General features: G+C 35.1%; 1 pseudogene; it reads right to left on the bottom strand.

Moving 5' to 3' along the window:
- Positions 1–17497: 17497 nt before the first annotated feature.
- On the bottom strand, positions 17498–18237 carry LOC137220609 (protein lin-37 homolog pseudogene; annotated as a pseudogene).
- Positions 18238–20191: the final 1954 nt, after the last annotated feature.

Genomic DNA, 20191 nt, shown 5'->3' with positions numbered 1-20191 from the left:
ACTTACTTTAATGGTAACTTACATAGATTAAAAATACGTTTTTGAAAATAATACATTTTAAAATTTAGGTGAACAATTTATGTTAATATTTTAATGAAGAAGAGATCTTTTGTGAATATCAGGATCTTGGTCCATTTAAACAAATCAACTAATTTAACCATATATTTAGGTATATATGGAAAACATGAAAACTAAATTAAAACTAAAATCATTTAGATCACTAGAAATCTTTTCTTACAAATACTTGAAGAGTATGTTGTATCCCTCTGTGAAGTAAACAGAGATCAATTTCAGAGAGATAAATGTTTGAGCCAAATCAACTTATCTCTCTGAATGAGAACTCAGACTAAACCAGGGGCATGGCTATATCCTGGGACACCACTGATTAACATTGAGAATATGCTTATAGTATTCCATTTCATAATTATGAATATAAGTTCATTAAACTGCCAGAATAGACAAGATAAATTGAACAATCTACATTGGATTTTCATATTTTACTTCAAATTCAAACTTAATTAATGGATGAACTATATTGACTATTGATTATATCTTGGTTTTAGTGTAGAGAAACTGATGATATTCTAGAAAAATTCCACTTACTTTATATAGGATTCTTCCTAAAGTGCATATTCAAACATGAGTGTGTCCAATGAATAGTATAAACTTTTAGCCTTATAATATTTTTAACCAGGAAAAAACTAACCTGATGACACTATATAACTATTTACATTGATCAGTATGTTCCAGAAAATGTAGCATACAAAGTAAAATATACTTACAGAAACATTTTCTTTATGGAATTAATTTTCTCATATTGGTTTAAAAAAATCAAATTTCCCATGATAAAATATACATATGCATACACATGCAATAACCTGAAGTATCCATCTGTCAGTATTCTGGCTCTGTAATATTCAGAACTTGAAGATAAAATTATTCCATTTGGTTTTGTCACGAAAAAATTATTTAATTCACCTATTAAGTTGCAAAAGTGTATATATTTTAAATATCATGCAGTAAGAATAAACAGAGAAGTCTCCAGAACATTTTTAATATCTGTTGTTTGAATTATTTGAGAAACAATATTGTGTGATTCCTTAGAAGTACACTCATAGGTTATCACTGAGTCCAATTTGTTTTTGCTGTTACTCATTTCTTCTCTGATTCTTTCACTCCTTTTTCTTAAAATCTCTCCAGATATGTGCTTTCACCTAGTAACATAATTGTTTGATTAATTTTCTTTAATAGCATCTTTTAAAAAAATCTAAAATAGATATAATGACAATATAAAAATTTTTAATTGGATAAAAATTGACATGAAATGTTTACTAACAGAATATGACTGAAAATATTTTTCCAAAATATTTTCAAAATATTTTTCAATTTTATTTTGTTAATAAGAGTTTAGATCATAGCCCTAGAGTATATATTTTAACTTTATTGGTTTTAATTAAGCCCCAAATAAAGTGGTAAACTGACAGTAATTGCTAATTACTAATTATACAAAGGCTGCAGATGACCATTTATAAATACGACTTCTATTGGGACACATTCACATTGTTTTACTTGCATGTCAGTAGCATTATATTCATATATAACTAATACAACGTTTTAGTAGTGGAATTGTTCATTTTATGTTGATGAGTTTGGAGCTGGCATTGGTTAGAAGTTGTATTTCATCACTTTCACCAGGTTGCTGTAACTTCTTTATGCCAGACTTTTCCTATGGGTAAAGTGGGAAAAGTTTTTTGACCTATGTGTGTTGTTGTGAGGTTATTCAGTATCATTCTATTATTTTAGAACATTTTATCCAATTGTTTATTTCAAATCTGGGTTGATGAGTAATAAGAACAACTTAGTCATATCTAATGCTTATTTAAAAACTACATTAGAAAAGGGCCCAAGATGGTGGTGTGGGAAGATGCAGAGTTAGCTTCTCCCCACAACTAGGGTACCGCTGGCTTCTGGTGGGGGACTCTGAAGCCTAAGGAGATGGGAGGAACCCCAAAGTACCAGTAGGACCCCCAAAGAACTGGTAGGAAGTAGGAGGACTGAGGAGGGGAGGAGAAGTGAAGGCCAGACAGGATCTGCGCCCCTAAGGCTGGGGAGATCAGGAGAGGCAGGCGGGAGGGGCCCTTCCAGACCGGAGGAGCAAGAGAGGAGAGGAGGGCATTTGCCCTGCCCACTTGAGCCCAGGGAGCCTACTGGGCTCCCAGGTGAGGTCCCCTGCCCTCTGAGACCAGGGGTGGGGGGCACGTCTGGGTACCTTCTGTTCCTTGAGCCTAAGCTCCACCTTCCACAGCCCCCAGGGCCTTTTCCACCCCTGTAGGGCCTAAGCATAGGCCCTGCCCACAGCCTAAACCTTGCCCTTGCTTAGGCCCCACCCTCCACAGCCAAGGCCTTTCCCCCCCTTTTTTTTTCCCTCCTCCTCTTTTTTAAAATTGTGCTACTGATGTACCTTCCAGTTGTTGATTCATCTATATTTTTATTTTTATATTCTTTCTAACATATCTGTTAGTTTCCTAGCCTAATTTTATTTTTAACTTTGTTATGGTTCTCTCTCTTTGTTTTTGAGAACCCACACCACTTGTGGGATCTTGGTTCATGAGCCTGGGGTCGGGCTGAAGCTCCTGCAGTGGGAGTTCCAAGTCTGAACGACTGGATTAACAGAGAACCTCAGATCCCAGGGAATATGCATCAGAATGAGGTCTCACAGAGTTCCTCATCTCAGCACCAAGACCCAGCTCTACCCAATAGCCTACAAACTCCAGTGTTGGAAGCTTCAAGCCAAACAACCAGTAAGACAGGAAAACAATCCAACTCATTCAAAAAAAAAAAAAAAAATGAGACTGCAAAACAATATGTCACAGATGGAGGAGCAAGGTAAAAACTTATAAGACCAAATAAATGAAGAGGAAATAGGCAATCTACCTGAAAAAGAATTCAGAGTAATGATAGTAAAGATGATCCAGAATCTCGGAAATAGAATGGAGGCAAGGACTGAGAAAATACAAGAAATGTTTAACAAAGATTTAGAAGATCTAAAGAACAAGCAAACAGAGATGAACAACACAACTGAAATGAAAAATACACTAGAAGGAATCAATAACAGAATAACTGAGGCAGAAGAATGAATAAGTGAGCTGGAAGACAAAATGGTGGAAATAACTGCCGAGGAGCAGAATAAAGAAAGAAGAATGAAAATAATTGAAAACAACCTCAGAGACCTCTGGGACAACACTAAACGCACCAACATTCGAATTATGGGGGTCCCAGAAGAAGAAGAGAAAAAGTAAGCGTCTGAGAAAATATTTGAAGAGATTATAGATGAAAACTTCCCTAACATGGGAAAGGAAATAGTCACCCAAGTCCAAGAAGCACAGAGTCCCATCCAGGATAAACCCTAGGAAAAACACACTAAGACACATATTAATCAAACAAACAAAAATTAAATTCAAAGAAAAACTATTAAAAACAGCAAGGAAAAAATAAAAAATAACATACAAAGGAATCCCCATAAGGTTATCAGCTGATTTTTCAGCAGAAACTCTGAAGGCCAGAAGGGAGTGGCAGGATATCCTTAAACTTATAAAAGAGAAAAACCTACAACCTAGATTTCTCTACCCAGCAAGTATCTCATTCAGATTCGATGGAGAAGTCAAAAGCTTTTCAGACAAGCAAAAGTTAAGAGAATTCAGTATCACCAAACCAGCTTTACAACTAGTATTAAAGAAACTTCTCTAGGTGGAAAACACAAGAGAAGAAAAAGACCCACAAAAACAAACCCAAAACAATTAAGAAAATGGTAATAGGAATATACATACTGATAATAACCTTGAATATAAATGGAATAAATGCCCCAACCCAAAGACACAGACTGGCTGAATGGATACAAAAACAAGACAAATATATATGCTGTCTACAAGAGACCCACTTCAGATCTAGGGACACATACAGAATGAAAGCGAAGGGATGGAAAAAGATACTCCATGCAAATGGAAATTAAAAGACAGCTGGAGTAGCAATACTCATATAAGATAAAATAAACTTTAAAATAAAGACTGTTACAAGAGATAAGGAGAGACACTACATAATTATCAAAGGATCAATCCAAGAAGAAGATATAACAATTATAAATGTTTATATGAATATAATGCTACTGACATGCAAATGCACCCAACATAGAAGCACCTCAATGCATAAGGCAAATGCTAACAACCATGAAAGGAGAAATTGACAGTAACACGATAATGGTAGGAGATTTTAACACCCCACCTACAGAAATGGACAGATCATCCAAACAGAAAATAAATAAGGAAACACAAGCTTTAAATGACACAATAGACGGATAGATCTAATTGATATTTATAGAACATTCCACCCAAAAGTGGCAGAATACGTTTTCTTCTCAAGTGCACATGGAACATTCTCCAGATAGATCACATCTTGGGTCACAAATCAAGCCTCGGAAAATTTAAGAAAATTGAAATTGTATCAAGCGTCCTTTCTGACCACAACACTATGAGATTGGAAATCAATTACAGGAAAAGAAAACTGTAAAAAACACAAATACATGGAGGCTAAACAGTGTGCTCTAAATAACCAAGAGATCACTGAAGAAATCAAAGAAGAAATTAAAAAATACATAGAAACAAATGACAATTAAAACATGATGACCCAAAACCTATGGGACTCAGCAAAAGCAGTTCTAAGCGGGAAGTTAATAGCAATTCAATCTCACCTCAAGAAACAAGAAAAATCTAAAATAAACAATCTAACCCTAAATTAAAACAACTAGAGAAAGAAGAGTAGAGAAAACCAAAATCAGTAGAAAGAAAGAAATCATAAAGATCAAAGCAGAAATAAATGAAATAGCAATAAGGAAAACAATAATAAAGATCAGTAAAACTAAAAGCTGGTTATTGGGGCTTCCCTGGTGGCGCAGTGGTTGAGAGTCCGCCTGCCGATGCAGGGGATATGGGTTCATGCCCCGGTCTGGGAGGATCTCACATGCCGCGGAGTGGCTGGGCCTGTGAGCCATGGCCACTGAGCCTGTGCATCCGGAGCCTGTGCTCCGCAACGGGAAGGACCACAACAGTAAGAGGCCCATGTACTGCAAAACAAACAAACAAAAAGCTGGTTCTTTGAGAAGATAAATAAAATTGATAAACCCTTACCCAGACTCATCAAGAAAAAAAGGAAGAGGACGCAAATCAAGAAAATTAGAACTGAAAAAGGAGAAATCACAAATGACACTGCAGAAATACAAAGGATTTTAAGAGACTACTACAAATCACTATATGCCAATAAAATGGACAACCACAAAGAAATGAACAAGTTCTTGGAAAGGTACAATTTTCCAAGACTGAACCAGGAAGAATTAGAAAACATAAACAGACCTATCACTAGTAATGATATTGAAACTGTAATTAAAAATCTTCCAACAAACAAAAATCCAGGAACAGATGGCTTCACAGGAGAATTCTATCAAACATTTAGAGAAGACCTAACACTGATCCTTTTCAAACTCTTCTAAACAATTGCAGAGGGAGAAAAACTCCCAAATTCATTCTAAGAATCCACCATCATCCTGACACCAAAACCAGAAAAAGATAACACAAAAAAAGAAAATTATAGATCAATAACACTGATGAACATAGATGCAAAAATCCTGAACAAAATACTAGCAAACAGAATCCAACAGCATATTAAAAGGATCATACACCATGATCAAGTGAGATTTATCCCAGGGATGGAAGGATTCTTCAATATATGCAAATCAATCAATGTGATAAAACACATTAACAAATTAAGGAATAAAAAACATATGATCATCTCAGTAGATGCAGAGAAAGCTTCTGACAAAATTCAATACCCATTTAGGATAAAAAATCTCCAGAAAATGGGCATAGAGGGAACCTACCTCAACATAATAAAGGCCATATATGATAAACCCACAGCAAGCATCAAACTCAATGGTGAAAAACTGAAAGCATTTCCACTAAGATCAGGAACAAGATAAGAATGTCCACTCTCATCACCCTTATTCAACATAGTTTTGGAAGTCTTAGCCATAGCAATCAGAGAAGAAAAAGAAATAAAAGGCATACAAATCGGAAAAGAAGAAGTAAAACTGTCACTGTTTGCTGATGACATGATACTATACATAGAAAATCCTAAAGATGCCACCAGAAAACTACTAGAACTAATCAATGAATTTGGTAAGGTTGCAGAATACAAAACTAATGCACAGAAATATGTGGCATTCCTATACACCAACAATGAAAAATCAGAAAGAGAAATTAAGGAAACACTCCCATTTACCACTGCAATTAAAAGAATAAGATACCTAGGAATAAACCTGCCTAAGGAGGTGAAAGACTTGCACTCAGAAAACTATAAAACACTGATGAAAGAAATCAAAGATGACACAAACAGATGGAGAAATATACCATGTTCTTTGATTGGAAGAATCAATATTGCGAAAATGACTATACTATCCAAAGCAATCTACAAATTTAATGCAATCCCTATCAAACTACCAATGGCATTCTTCACAGAATTAGAACAAAAAGTTTTACAATTCGTATGGAAACACAATAGACCCCGAATAGTGAAAGCAATCTTGAGAAAGAAAAACGGAGTTGGAGGAGTCATGCTCCCCGACTTCAAACTATACCACAAAGCTACAGTAATCAAGACAGTATGGTACTGTCACAAGAACAGAAATATAGATCAATGGTACAGGACAGAATGCCCAGAGATAAACCCATGCACATATGGTCACCTAATTTACGACAAAGGATGCAAGAACATACAATGGAGAAAAGACAGCCTCTTCAAAAAGTGGTGCTGGGAAAACTGGACAGCTACATGTAAATGAATGAAATTAGAACACTCCCTAACAGCATACACAAAAATAAACTCAAAATGAATTAAAGACTTAAATGTAAAACCAGACACTATAGAACTCATAGAGGAAAACACAGGATAAACACCCTTTGCCATAAACCACAGCAAGATCTTTTTTGACCCACCTCCTAGAGTAATGGAAATAAAAACAAAAATAAACAAATGGGACTTCAATAAACTTAAATGCTTTTGCACAGCAAAGGAAACCGTAAACAAGACAAAAAGACAACCCTCAGAATGGGAGAAAATATTTACAAATTAAACAACAGATAAAGGATTAATCTCCAAAATATACAAACAGCTCATGGAGCTCAATATCAAAACAACAATTTAGTTAAAAAACAATCCAGTTAAAAACCATCCAGTAAAACAATCTAGTTAAAACAACCCAGTTAAAAAATGGGTGGAAGACCTAAATAGACATTCCATAAGGAAGACATACAGATGGCCAAGATGCACATGAAATGATGCTCAACATCACTAGTTATTAGAGAAATGCAAATCAAAACTACAATGAGGTATCACCTCACAGCTGTCAGAATGGCCATTATCAAAAAATCTAGAAACAATAAATGCTGGAAAGGGTGTGGTGAAAAGGGAACTCTCCTTCACTGTTGGTGGGTATGTAAGTTGATACACCATTATGGAAAACAGTATGGAGGTTCCTTAAAAAACTAAAAATAGAACTACCATATGACCCAGCAATTCCACTACTGGGCATATACCTTGAGAAAACCATAATTCAAAAAGAGACATGTACCACAATGTTCACTGCAGAACTATTTACAATAGCCAGGACATGGAACCAACCTAAATGTCCACTGACAGATGAATGGCTAAAGAAGATGTGGCACATATATACAATGGAATATTACTCAACCATAGAAAGAAACGAAATTGAGTTATTTGTAGTGAGGTGGATGGACCTAGAGTCTGTCATCCAGAGTGAATAAGTCAGAAAGAAAAAATAAATACCATATGCTAACGCATGTTTATGGAATCTAAAAAAAAAAAAACAAAATGGTACTGATGAACCTAGTTGCAGGGCAGGAATAAAGAGGTAGATATAGAGAATGGACTTGAGTACATGGGGTGGAAGGGTGAAGCTGGGGCAAAGTGAGAGTAGCATCAACATATATACACTACCAAATGTAAAATTGTTGGCTGGTGGGAAGCAGAAACATAGCATAGGGAGACTGGCTCAGTGCTTTGCGATGACCTAGAGGGGTGGGATAGGGAGGATGGGAGGGAGGCTCAAGAGGGTGGGGATATGGGGATATATGTACACATATGGCTGATTCACTTTGTTGTGCAACAGAAACTAACACAGTATTGTGAAGCAATTATACTCCAAAAAAGATCTATTAAAAAAAAAACTACATTAAATTCTGAGTAGATAACTGTATGGGTAGGGTATAAGAGGGGAGACATATTTATTATCTAACAATAAAATTTAGCTTAGAATGACTGTCTTCTATAGACATGACCTTAATTTACCTGACGTTTTATAAGGATCAAATTAGCATCCATCATTTAAATGTCTGTAATTTTCTATTATGTGTCTTTGAAATTTAACATTTGTTAAACTGCTCCTATGAAAAGGCACTTTGAAAACAGGAAAGCAATAAATGCAACCCTGGAATAGCAGGTTTATAAATGCATAGTGACAGGGTTTATTAATCACTGCAGTGAAATTAACAGTGCCTAGTTAAGATAAAATCATTCTGTTCATGGGCTTGAAGAATACCACGGAGACCTTTAAATGTATAAATGTGATCTACTATAAATTCAGTTTTAAACTTTAAAAATAATTATGAGGTTCAGTAAATTTCAAAGTCAAAAATATATTTGAAATATGGGGTATTTTTTTCCTAACAAATCTAAATAATGCCTTTGAAGAACTCTGGAATGAACAGCTCAAAATCAACTGTAGTTACCAGGAACAAACAAGTGAAACTATGACACCGTGGAAAGTACATGAAAATATCAGATTATATTTGAAAATGGTTAGAGATGTTGGTTTTTCTCCCCATGATTTTAAAAACAAATTAGCTATAAAATGATATAAAACCATGAAGACAGACATAATAAATTTATGAAGACAGACATACAGGAAGGTACTGTGTTTGTTTTAGGTATATATGATTAGAGCTACAGAAGCCATGTGTGACTCACTGATGCATCTGATATCTGGTTTCCTGTATAGCCCAAGCTGAGCATTTTACTGAAACCTCCAATAATCTCCAATACATAATATGTTAATATGTTTAAAATATCCTTATACAATTAATATGAAGTTCTAGCTTATAAATGTTCAGATAGTGTTAAAGAGAAGACACATCTAGTGCCACTGTTACGAGGAGTGAGTCATAGAGAAATATTTTATTAATTTGCTTTAATTTCCTGATAAGTTCCATAAATCTATGCAAAGTTGTATGAATTACTTTCCAAACAGTACAGAATTCATTAATCCAGCATTTAGCAACTATGCTAATTATTGAGAAAAGTTAAGGACTGATAGTCATTTTAATGAAAAAAATAATAAGGGGGATGATATTTAAAAGTCACAAATAATTCCTAAAATGAAATAATGGATAAAATGCTATGATTATAACTGATATAAAGAGTATATACTTTAACTCAAGAGAAATGAAAACACCATGTTCACACAAAAACTTGCATATTAACTTCACAGCAGCATTATTCATAATAGCCAAAAAGTAGAAACAATACAAATGTTCATCAATTAATGACTGGATAATAAAATCCTCACGATCGAATATTATTTGGCAATAAAAAGGAATGAAGTACTGATACATGTTCCACTATAGGTGAACCTTAAAAACATTATGCAGAGTGAAACAAGCCTCTTACAAAGGCCATACATTGCATGACTGCATTTATATAAAATGTCTAGCACAGGCCAATTCATAGACAGAGAAAGTAGATTATTAGTTGCCTCACTGTAGGAAAATAAGGGATGACTGCTAAAGATATGGAATTTCTTTTTGGGGTGATGAAAAAGCTGTAAAGTTGACTGCAGTATTGGTTGCACAACTCTGTGAATATGCTAAAAACCACTGACATATACTTTAAGTGGGTAAATTGTATGATTTGTGAATTATAGTTAATAAAGCTGTAACCAAGAAAAAGGAGTATATACTTAGAGTAAAATAGAAATGTGCTAGTTTTATGACCTTGAAATAATTATAAAACTGTTTGAGATACATTATTTTTTAATTTGTAAAAAATGAGTAAATGCCTGACAAACTGAGTTACTGTGAGACTTAAGTTACATGATGCTATGGTCATACATGAAGTGTCAGTCAAATTATTAGTGGGCTTTTTTATTTGTTATTTAATCTCACAGCAACGACATGAGGGAAGTATCATTATGCCCACTTTTAAGAAGTATTTAAATATAATTACATTATTTCTGTATGACAAAGTATGCTGAATACTAAACAAAAGAAATATGTTTATATTTATCATGGCTCATATCTCATTACAGGAACAAAGTCATGTAAAAATTTACAATGTTAATTATTTCATTATAATCATGTCAATTATCTAATGGAGAAGTAAAAGTGATATGAAAGCTTCTAATAGGAAACCTAATCTAGTCTAGTATTCCAGAAAGACTTCTTCATTTCCAATTTGATTTGTGATAGATAAATTGGAGTTAGACCATAATAAGAAAATGTATAGCAGTAATAACAGTATGTGAATTTTCTGAAAGCTGTATGGGCTGAGTTTTCTGAGAACTGAAATTTGATCATTCTGCTTTAATGTCGGTAAGCAGTGGGGAAAAAGCTCTGGATGCCTTTGGGGAGTTAGTAAGAGGCCAGTTTATGTTAAAGGATATACAATTTATAATATAGGATATAGACCTCTATTACAAAGGCAACAAGAAGTCGTAGAAGAATCATCAATGGGAAAATGACATGATCAGAACTGGACTGTTACTTCTTTTTGAATTATGGCAACAGAAGTGTGTGTTGAGTGAGGGGGCAGCAGTAATGGTTCTGAGCCCTCAACCACCATAGCCCCAAAGATAGTGTGGACAACTGCCTCCTGTGGCATCTTTCCATTTCGTGACTGCCTCTGAGAAGAAAAGGGAGGCTGCTTCATACTTTATTTATACCCACTGAAACCACAATAGTGGGAAAATGAGCATCATATTCAATACTTGAAGCAACTTCAATTATGAGGGCTGTGTAAAATCTAAGTCATCTATAAATTAAACCTTCTCCTACATAATCTCATGCCCTATTGTCTACAGTAAGGCTGCATAGTGGTCCTTCCCTCTCTTCTTCTTGTTGAGATAGTCTTTTCTTCCACACAATTCATGAATAATTCTTTCAGCTTAAAGTTTTTACTCACTATAACATTTAATAAATTTTATTTTCCCACATGTCAGCCATATGAAATACATCTTATTTTTATTAGTATATATGCCATACACAAAATATTTCCAAGCATGGTTGACAGTAGAGAGAGACTCTTACAGGGTACATTTTCCATATGAATTATATTCTAAACCACTTTTCCTATTTTAACACAATGCCTTCCCTTCCTGAATACATCTATCAGTACTTTTCATGAGAGACACTAAAGTGACCTGGAAAATAAGGAGTAAGTAGCTTTTAGAGTACCCAGATAATAATAGTCTATTAATTCCTTTGGAAACTTTTTTTTTAAATGAGGCATCCTAATTCAGAAAGATATGATACTTAAGCAGCCATCTGAAAAAAAAATACACGTTTTCCTGGTTTATTAAAGGATGGTTATTTTCCAGAGAGAAGAGAGAATGTAGAGAACAACATATAATAGACTGTGCAGACAGAAGAGCAAGAAGCTTCACTGTCTTGTTTGTCATCACAGAAGAGCAAAAGAATCAGAGCTGAGCAAGCATGTAAAAACACTGCTCTTGCAGTGTGTTTAAAAATCATTTAACTGGTTTTATTTGTTTACAGAATTGTGATTATTAATATATGTTTATTTCTATATTATTATTTTGTGTTATTTATAGCACACATTTTCATTTTTCTCATTTTCTTCCTTCCATTTACCTAGTTTTCTACAGTTTTATGTCTAATTTTGTTCTTTTAATGGTTACCCTTATAAATTGAGCACACTTTCAGGCAATTATCTTTCTACTCAACAAGCAGTATTTCTGCCCTGCAAACTGGTTCATCTGTACCATTTTTCTAGATTCCACATATATGCGTTAATATACGATATCTGATTTTCTCTTTCTGACTTACTTCACTCTGTATGACAGTCTCTAGATCCATCCATGTCTCTACAAATGACCTAACACAGATGTAGAGAACAAACGTATGGACACCAAGCGGGGAAAGTGGTGGTGGGGGTGATGGTGGTGGGATGAATTGGGAAATTGGGATTGACATATATACACTAATATGTATAAAATAGATAACTAATAACCTGCTGTATAAAAAATAAAATAAAATTCAAAAACAACAGTATTAATAAATAAGAATATTTTAACTTAAATTTCATTCATCCTTAGTGTCCATACTACTGCTGCCTGAAACTCAGTTCTCATTTTATTAATGTCTTCAATATATTTTTGTCATTCAGTTATTTTTTATGATTGTCCATGTATTTACCATTTATTTCCTCTATAATACTTAATTCCCCTTTCTTCCTTTAATTTCTTTCTCTCTTGAATTTATCCTTGCTATTTCTCTCATTGAGTAACTGTTAGTAGCAAAGTTTCTCAGTTCGTCTGTCTTAATGTTTTTTCTTATTATTGGACATAGTTGAGCTAGATGCAAAACTGCACTATGACATTTATTTTATCTCAGTCTTTGAAAGATACAATTTTATGTGTTTTGTTGTTGTTACGAAAAGTTTTTTTCACTTTAATATTCTGTCTTTTGTAGGTAACTTATTTTTTTTTCTTTGGATACTCTTAAAATCATAAAATTTTTGCCTGTAATAATTTCTATTTTATTACATATTTCTAAGTATTATTTTACTTTCATGGGTTTTTTGTTGTTTTTGTTGTTATCAGTGTTCAATCAATTAGGACATTTATCTATTCCAGAAAACTTCAGTCATTATGTATTTAAATATTATTTATTCCCATTCTTTCTACTTTCTTGTTTTGAATCTCCTAAAAGACCCACATTGGCTTTCTTATTTTATCATCATGTCCCTTAATCTCCTTTTTAAAAAAATTCTATTCCAATCTCTGTGCTGTATTCTGAATGCTTTCCACAATTGTATTTACAATGACAATTCCAACCACGTCTAATTTTTAACTCGTTTTCTTCCTACTAAATTTGATTTTTAAGTTAACTATTTGGTTATACCTATCTTAGAATTTTATTATTTCATACTGAAGTAAAATCTGTTTACTTATTGTATATTACTCATATAACATAGTTGTAAATTTTCAAATCTTTTCTCTTATACCTCTGACTCTATATATGTTAGAACTATTTCCATTTGTATATTGTTTATGGAACTAATTTTCTAAAAGATTGGCTTGTTTTTAATTTATATTATTTGAATTACATATTGGTACAAAACAAATTCTAGACTGAAATAGATTTAAAGCAATTCTTAGAAAGATATTTTCATTTTCTTTCTCCCTCCCCCTCTGCCTTCCCTCCCTCCCTTCCTTCCTTCCTTGCTTCTTTTCTTCCTTTTTTCCTTTTTTCCTCATGCTATGTGCCATTGGGGTTTTACCAGCTTGGAATTGGTTTGTAAAATAATTATTCACCTTGGAAATTCTTACCTTTATGCTCAATATACATTTGGACTCTATGCCATTATGTGATATATTTTGGTTGTTAATTCCTAACAAGTTTTTAATATATGTGAGTGTGTGCACGCATGCGCGCACGCACACGTGTGTATTTTCATCCGCTGTTGCATGCTATGGCTAACTTACTTTAGTTTTTAAGGACCTATGTTATTTCATTTATTTATTTATTATTTATTTGATTACTGATCTTTAGTTCCTTTGGTAATAAGTGTGAAACTTCCGGAACCTTGGCTTTATGCAATGATCTTACTTCTGGCTACTGAGCTTTCTTGGGTCTAAACACAATTCTCCTGACTTTCTGTCTCAAATTTCAGCCATTGGTCATTAACATGGAATCCAAACCATCACACTCCTTTGCTTCAAGGCCTGTTGTCTCTGGATTTAATGTCTTCTTGAGCAAACCAAGTCTGTGATGCATTTAATAACTATTTTATAATAGATGAGTTAGTATACTCAGAATTTTCATGTTTCTAATAAATATCTATTTTGATCAGGCTCTGACATTTCCAAAACTGGAAGCGACTGCTATATTTCTTTGCTCACTACATAAATTTAAAAAATGTGTCTAAAATAATGTTGAATTAAGTTTTTCAATATTGTGAGTAGACACTTGCTGTATATACCATTCCTTTTGTCTTTTATTTTTCTGCTCATAGTTATGAAGTGAACTGGAAGTTTATTTCTTTGTTAAAAAATCTCTAATATTTTCCACACAGGCTGGTTAATAGGCTTATCAATCTTCAGTTTTAGCTGAGTCTATGCCTAGAATTTGAATATTATGTTTAAATGACAAAAAATGAATGACAGCTGAATTATTTATCAGGACTGTAGGAGTTTAAGTCAAGTTTTCAAGGATTTATCACATACAAATGCTACACTAAATCCTAGGTCTTCTTCTAAAAATTAAGTAAATATAGATTATTTTAAGATGCTATCCATAGGAAACTGACATGTGTTTAAAATTTTTCTGTTCCTTAAAACTATTATTTGAACTATAAAAAACTCAGGGGGAAAATCATTTATTATTGAAATACTGACAATCTTAGCAACCTGGCACTTCTTTTTTTTTTTTTTTTTTTTTTTGCGGTACGCAGGCCTCTCTCTGTTGTGGCCTCTCCCGTTGCGGAGCACAGGCTCCAGACGCGCAGGCTCAGCGGCTATGGCTCATGGGCCCAGCCACTCTGCGGCATGTGGGATCCTCCCGGACCGGGGCACGAACCCGTGTTCCCTGCATCGGCAGGCAGACTCTCAACCACTGCGCCACCAGGGAAGCCCAACCTGGCACTTCTTAAATGAAGTTTTAAGAAAATTGTATCTCCATCAATATACTCTCTATCAATCCAGAAAGCATGGGTAAAAAATATAATGTGAAAACATGCAATTCTCAAGGGCCTACCTTAACAGTAGGGATTTTGGAGAGTGTACTGTTTTTCTTGAGATTTTCTTGGCATAAAAGATACTAAAGTCGGGCACCCCTGGTGGCGCAGGGGTTGAGAGTCTGCCTGCCGATGCAGGGGACACGGGTTCGTGCCCCGGTCCGTGAAGATCCCACATGCCGCGGAGCGGCTGGGTCCATGAGCCATGGCCACTGAGCCTGCGCGTCCGGAGCCCGTGCTCCGCAACGGGAGAGGCCACAGCAGTGAGAGGCCCGTATATCGGGAAAAAAAAAAAAAAAAAAGATACTAAAGTCATTTTGTTCTTTTCAACAATATTACTCCATGTCTACTCATAGCACAGCACATTAGCTTGTCAAGAAAAATCATCACCTAGCAGATCCAAATATGTTTATAACATTTTTATGGGTTCCTTCTAATGGATGCATGTCATCAAGAAAAACCATTTTGATATAACGTTTATGCTACACAATGATGTTTCATAGTCTATATGAGATTTTCCATTTACAAGAGTTAGAGAAATTTACATATAAAGTGGGATAGTCCAAAAAGTGCCACATCATTAAGTTAAAACATAGCACAACATACCCATTAGCTTAAAATTCTGTTGCTTTTTTTTTTTTTTTTCCCCTGCGGTACGCGGGCCTCTCACTGTTGTGGCCTCTCCTGTTGCGGAGCACAGGCTCCGGACGCGCAGGCTCAGCGGCCATGGCTCACGGGCCCAGCCGCTCCGCGGCATGTGGGATCTTTCCGGACTGGGGCACGAACCCCAGGCGGACTCTCAACCACTGCGCTACCAGGGAAGCCCTGTTGCATTTCTTTAGTTAAGCAATTTCTGCATGCTATCATATTTCCACAGATAAGTACTGGAAAACAAGAAGCCATAAGAATGATTATTTGAGATACACGGGGTTTTTTTTGTTTGTTTTGTTTTTTTTGCGGTACGCGGGCCTCTCACTGTTGTGGCCTCTCCTGTTGTGGAGCACAGTCTCCAGACGCGCAGGCTCAGCGGCCATGGCTCACGGGCCCAGCTGCTCCGCGGCATGTGGGATCCTCCCGGACCGGGGCACGAACCCGTGTCTCCTGCACTGGCAGGCGGACTCAACCACTGTGCCACCAGGGAAGCCCCACAGGTTTGTTTTTTAAGGTACTGTTTTTTTTTTTTTTCCCTAATGTTCCCAGAGCTTTTATCAGCTATGCCTAAAAAGCTTCTCTGCTCTCCGTCCTTCCACACCATGTGAGTAATGGGACTAGCACCTTGTTGTAACATACTGCAGCCTGGGAAAGATACATCCTTCTCCAAAAAGTCATCACCTTGGATGTTCACGAGAAAATTTTGTGATCTTTTACTTTATCCAGAATATAAATTTGTTCAAACGAGAAATAACCTGGGAATGACAGTGGATTCAGTCTTATTGATTCAGCACAGTAACAAACCTGGATAACAGGGAATACACTTGTTCCCTCCTCATTACTCACAAAATATTTGCATCTTGAAATGGCCAGTTAGAATATTTTATTCAGGCATGGTTTTTCATGTCACAGCTCCTTTAAGAATCCACAGGGAGTCTAAAGGAAATGTCTATGCATCTGTATTAAACATTGTGAAACCAAAGATCCCCAGTATGGTCTCTGGAGTGTCACACACCCTGCTCCTGAGATAAATTTGATCACTTTCCTACTTCTCTAAATGGACAAGTTACTGGAGAAAATGTTAGTTTTTATGGATGTATTCCTCGGTTTTCTTAGTTTACTTAAACTTTTACTTACCTAAGTTACTGACACACGTTTTAAATTCTTCTATTCCTTTGTCTAGTGATTTTACACAATGCTCTCCTGACTACTAATGGGTCATATATATACAAATGTTTATAATATAAATCTAACAAAAATGTCCCAGTTATGTACAATGAAAACTAAAAATTATTGCTCTGAGAAACTAAAAAGGCCAAAATAAATGGTGAGATGTACCATATTTATGAGTTAGAAGACTCAAGAGATTAAAATGTCTCTTCTCTCCAAGCTGATTTTGATTCCAATCATAAGCAGTCTCTGTGTGTGTGAGTGTGTGAATGGTAATATAATTCTATTTTTCATGTGAAAATGAGAAATGCCCAGAAAAAAACAAGGAAACCTTGAAAAAGAAGAAAATAATAGGTGGGCATATATCACCACATTTAAAATCTAACTATAAAGATATACTGGCATAAGCACAGTCAAAAGACAGGTTGAATAGGCATTCCAGAAAATGATCGGCACATATATATTGGCCCAACTTGCGGCAAAATGGCCATTGCAGTTCACCGGGGAAATGATGGTCTTTTTAAGAAATGGTCCTAAGTGAAAGTGAATCTCTATATGAAAAAATTTACTTTGACCTTATTTTTCAAAGAAGGGAAATGCTTATTGGAGTGGGGGGACACGGGGACATCACTCTTTCTCTGACATCTCCTATTGTAACTTCATGATTTATGAGTAAGGATGCTGGTCCACCACTGTCAAATGAGTTTCCAGTTCTCCACATTGCTGTAGTTGAGGGCTCAGACTTGGCCCCATCATTGGGGGTATCCTGTGTCTCTGGCTGCAGTGGGGAAGGTATGCAGAATCTGCAGGCATCTCCAGGTGGCCCAGGGGCTATGGGCGAAAGCAGCTTGTACACCTAACGACTCTTGCTGTTGGTGACCTCTGAAACCTCTGCATCCTCAAACACTGTGAGTAGCAGTGAGCTGGACGAGTGTTGACACGTTTGCAATGAGAGGCTACTGCACATCCAGGCACTACAGATTGACTACAGCAGTGTGTTCTCCCTAAACCGAGCTAAATCACCACTCCAGTCAAACAGCTTGATCACACACTTATTGGCTTTCTGCAGTCTCCCTCTGCCAGCCCATCCATCTTCCTCTTCTTCCTCATTCGCTGGTGGCAGAAGTGGGCAGATGGCCTTTTGCCGGTGGCCACAATGATGGAGCAATCCATGCTGTGGGTATCTGAGTGGGTCTTCCAGGCTTCCTCAGCCAGATGCTCCCTGTCCTTGTAACTCTTCTCCAACAGACACTGCGGAAGGGCATCCAGTTTGTTCCTGGTCTGGGACATCTTCAATTCTTATTTCTCTACTTTCACCTTCACCGGGAATTTAGTTTGGGTCTCACTACACACAAAAATTAAGCTCAGATGCGATAAATATTCATAGAGTGATAAAACTTAGAGAAAAGAAGGAAGAATACATGACCAGGGTACAAAAACATTTGTTAAACACATCACAGAAATCAATAACCGTAAAAATAAAGATGGATAATTTGCTCATCACTAAAATTGATAACTTCTATCAACCAAAAATCACAGAAGAAGGAACAAGCCAGAAACAGAGAAAATATTTGCAGTGCAAATATTTGAGTAAGTTCTCCTATCTGGATTTTTTAATCCCATAAATTAATAAGATAAAGTATAAATAATCTGAGAGATAATAATAATAAATGAGGATATCAAAGACTCCTAAGAATAAAAAAAGTTGTTTCAGCGCAGTACTTATCAAGTAAGTGCATATCAAACTATAAGAAGGACAGACACACACACTGGAATTATAATTAAACGGTGATAATAATAAGTGTTGGATAAAATGTGAAGTCAGAGGGAATCATAATTTTCTAGATGGAAGTAAAGATTGACACAATAGGTTTTGAAAACTCTTTGACAATACTGTTAAAACTAAACAAACACCTATTTTATAACCCAGCATTTATACTCATAGGTATGTGTGCAAGGGAAATGAGTGCCAATGTCCACACATACACACACACACAAAGTGAAATTATTTTCATAGCATTTCATGCAAAACAGTTAAAAAACAAAAACAACCCAGTGTCCATTAATGGTACAATGTATTACTAAATTATGAAATACCCATACAACACAATGCCTCACAGTAATTTGAAAAAGCAAAAACACACACAAAAACAACTTTTTACACACAACAACACACAAAAAAGTAAGCACAAATAATATATACTCCATCATACCATACATATATAGTTCAAAAACAGTCAAGATTACTTTACGGTGTTAGAACCGCCTTTGTTGGGGACCTACTGACTGAAAAAAAGACTAAAGGATGCTAGAAAAATCCTGATAAGGGTTATGATAAAACAAATGTATATTTATGTAAAAAGTCATCTAGCTACAGTTATTTTAGTGCTTTTTATCTATCTCAAAGCTTTTAATAGATCATAGCAGCTTTTCTTCTAATATATTCATTTAATGGTAAAAATTTTATGTTGGTTACAGTAAATGGTGTAAAACCTGCAGCTTGTACTGACACTTCAAGTTGTAATTCCTAATTAAGGTTATTATTTTTATAATCATTGTTTAAAATTTCATATATCACTAACATTTACACGGGTTAATTGTAGCTTTTCTTTCTGTACATCATCAAGTACATACACCCTAGAAGACACCAGAGAAAGAGCTTGAAAAATATATTTATTTTTCAAATACCATAAATAAATACTATCTATTTAATATAGTTAAAAATATCAGTGACTAGTGAGTCAACAGTTAAAATCTAGGGGAAAAAATCTAGAGGCTTAAAAACAAGCCTATTTTGCAATCTTTTAAAATATCAATGCCAGTATTTGATTCCAACTTTAAAACACTTGCAGTGTATACATTTGAATAAGGTAGACACCATAGGATATGTTTTACCAAGTGGCAGTTAGAATTGCTTTTGAATGTATCCATGGTTTAAATACTCGAAGAAAAACACACATATTAATATCTACTCAGCAAATTTCTAAGATCTACAAAATGATCGAACACTATAGATGTTAATCTTTTACAAGTAGCGAAAAAGATCCCCCAAATACAAGAAAAACATTGGCATTATATAAAAAGAAATGAGATGAACAACAATTCTAAGTATGTTTGCACATCCAAAGATGGGACTGTCTACAAACCTACACTACGTAATACTCCCATCTCAAATATTTATAACATTTTATATTTGGATTAACTGCTTAAAGATTTTAAATTGTAGATGGCATATAACCGCAAGTAAGAATAAAAATAGACCTCAAATAACAATACA

This window comes from Pseudorca crassidens, chromosome 3 (assembly GCF_039906515.1).
Source record: "Pseudorca crassidens isolate mPseCra1 chromosome 3, mPseCra1.hap1, whole genome shotgun sequence".
Lineage (NCBI taxonomy): Eukaryota > Metazoa > Chordata > Mammalia > Artiodactyla > Delphinidae > Pseudorca > Pseudorca crassidens.
The sequence above is the reverse complement of the archived record's forward strand: the minus strand, read 5'-3'. Positions and strand labels throughout refer to the sequence as shown.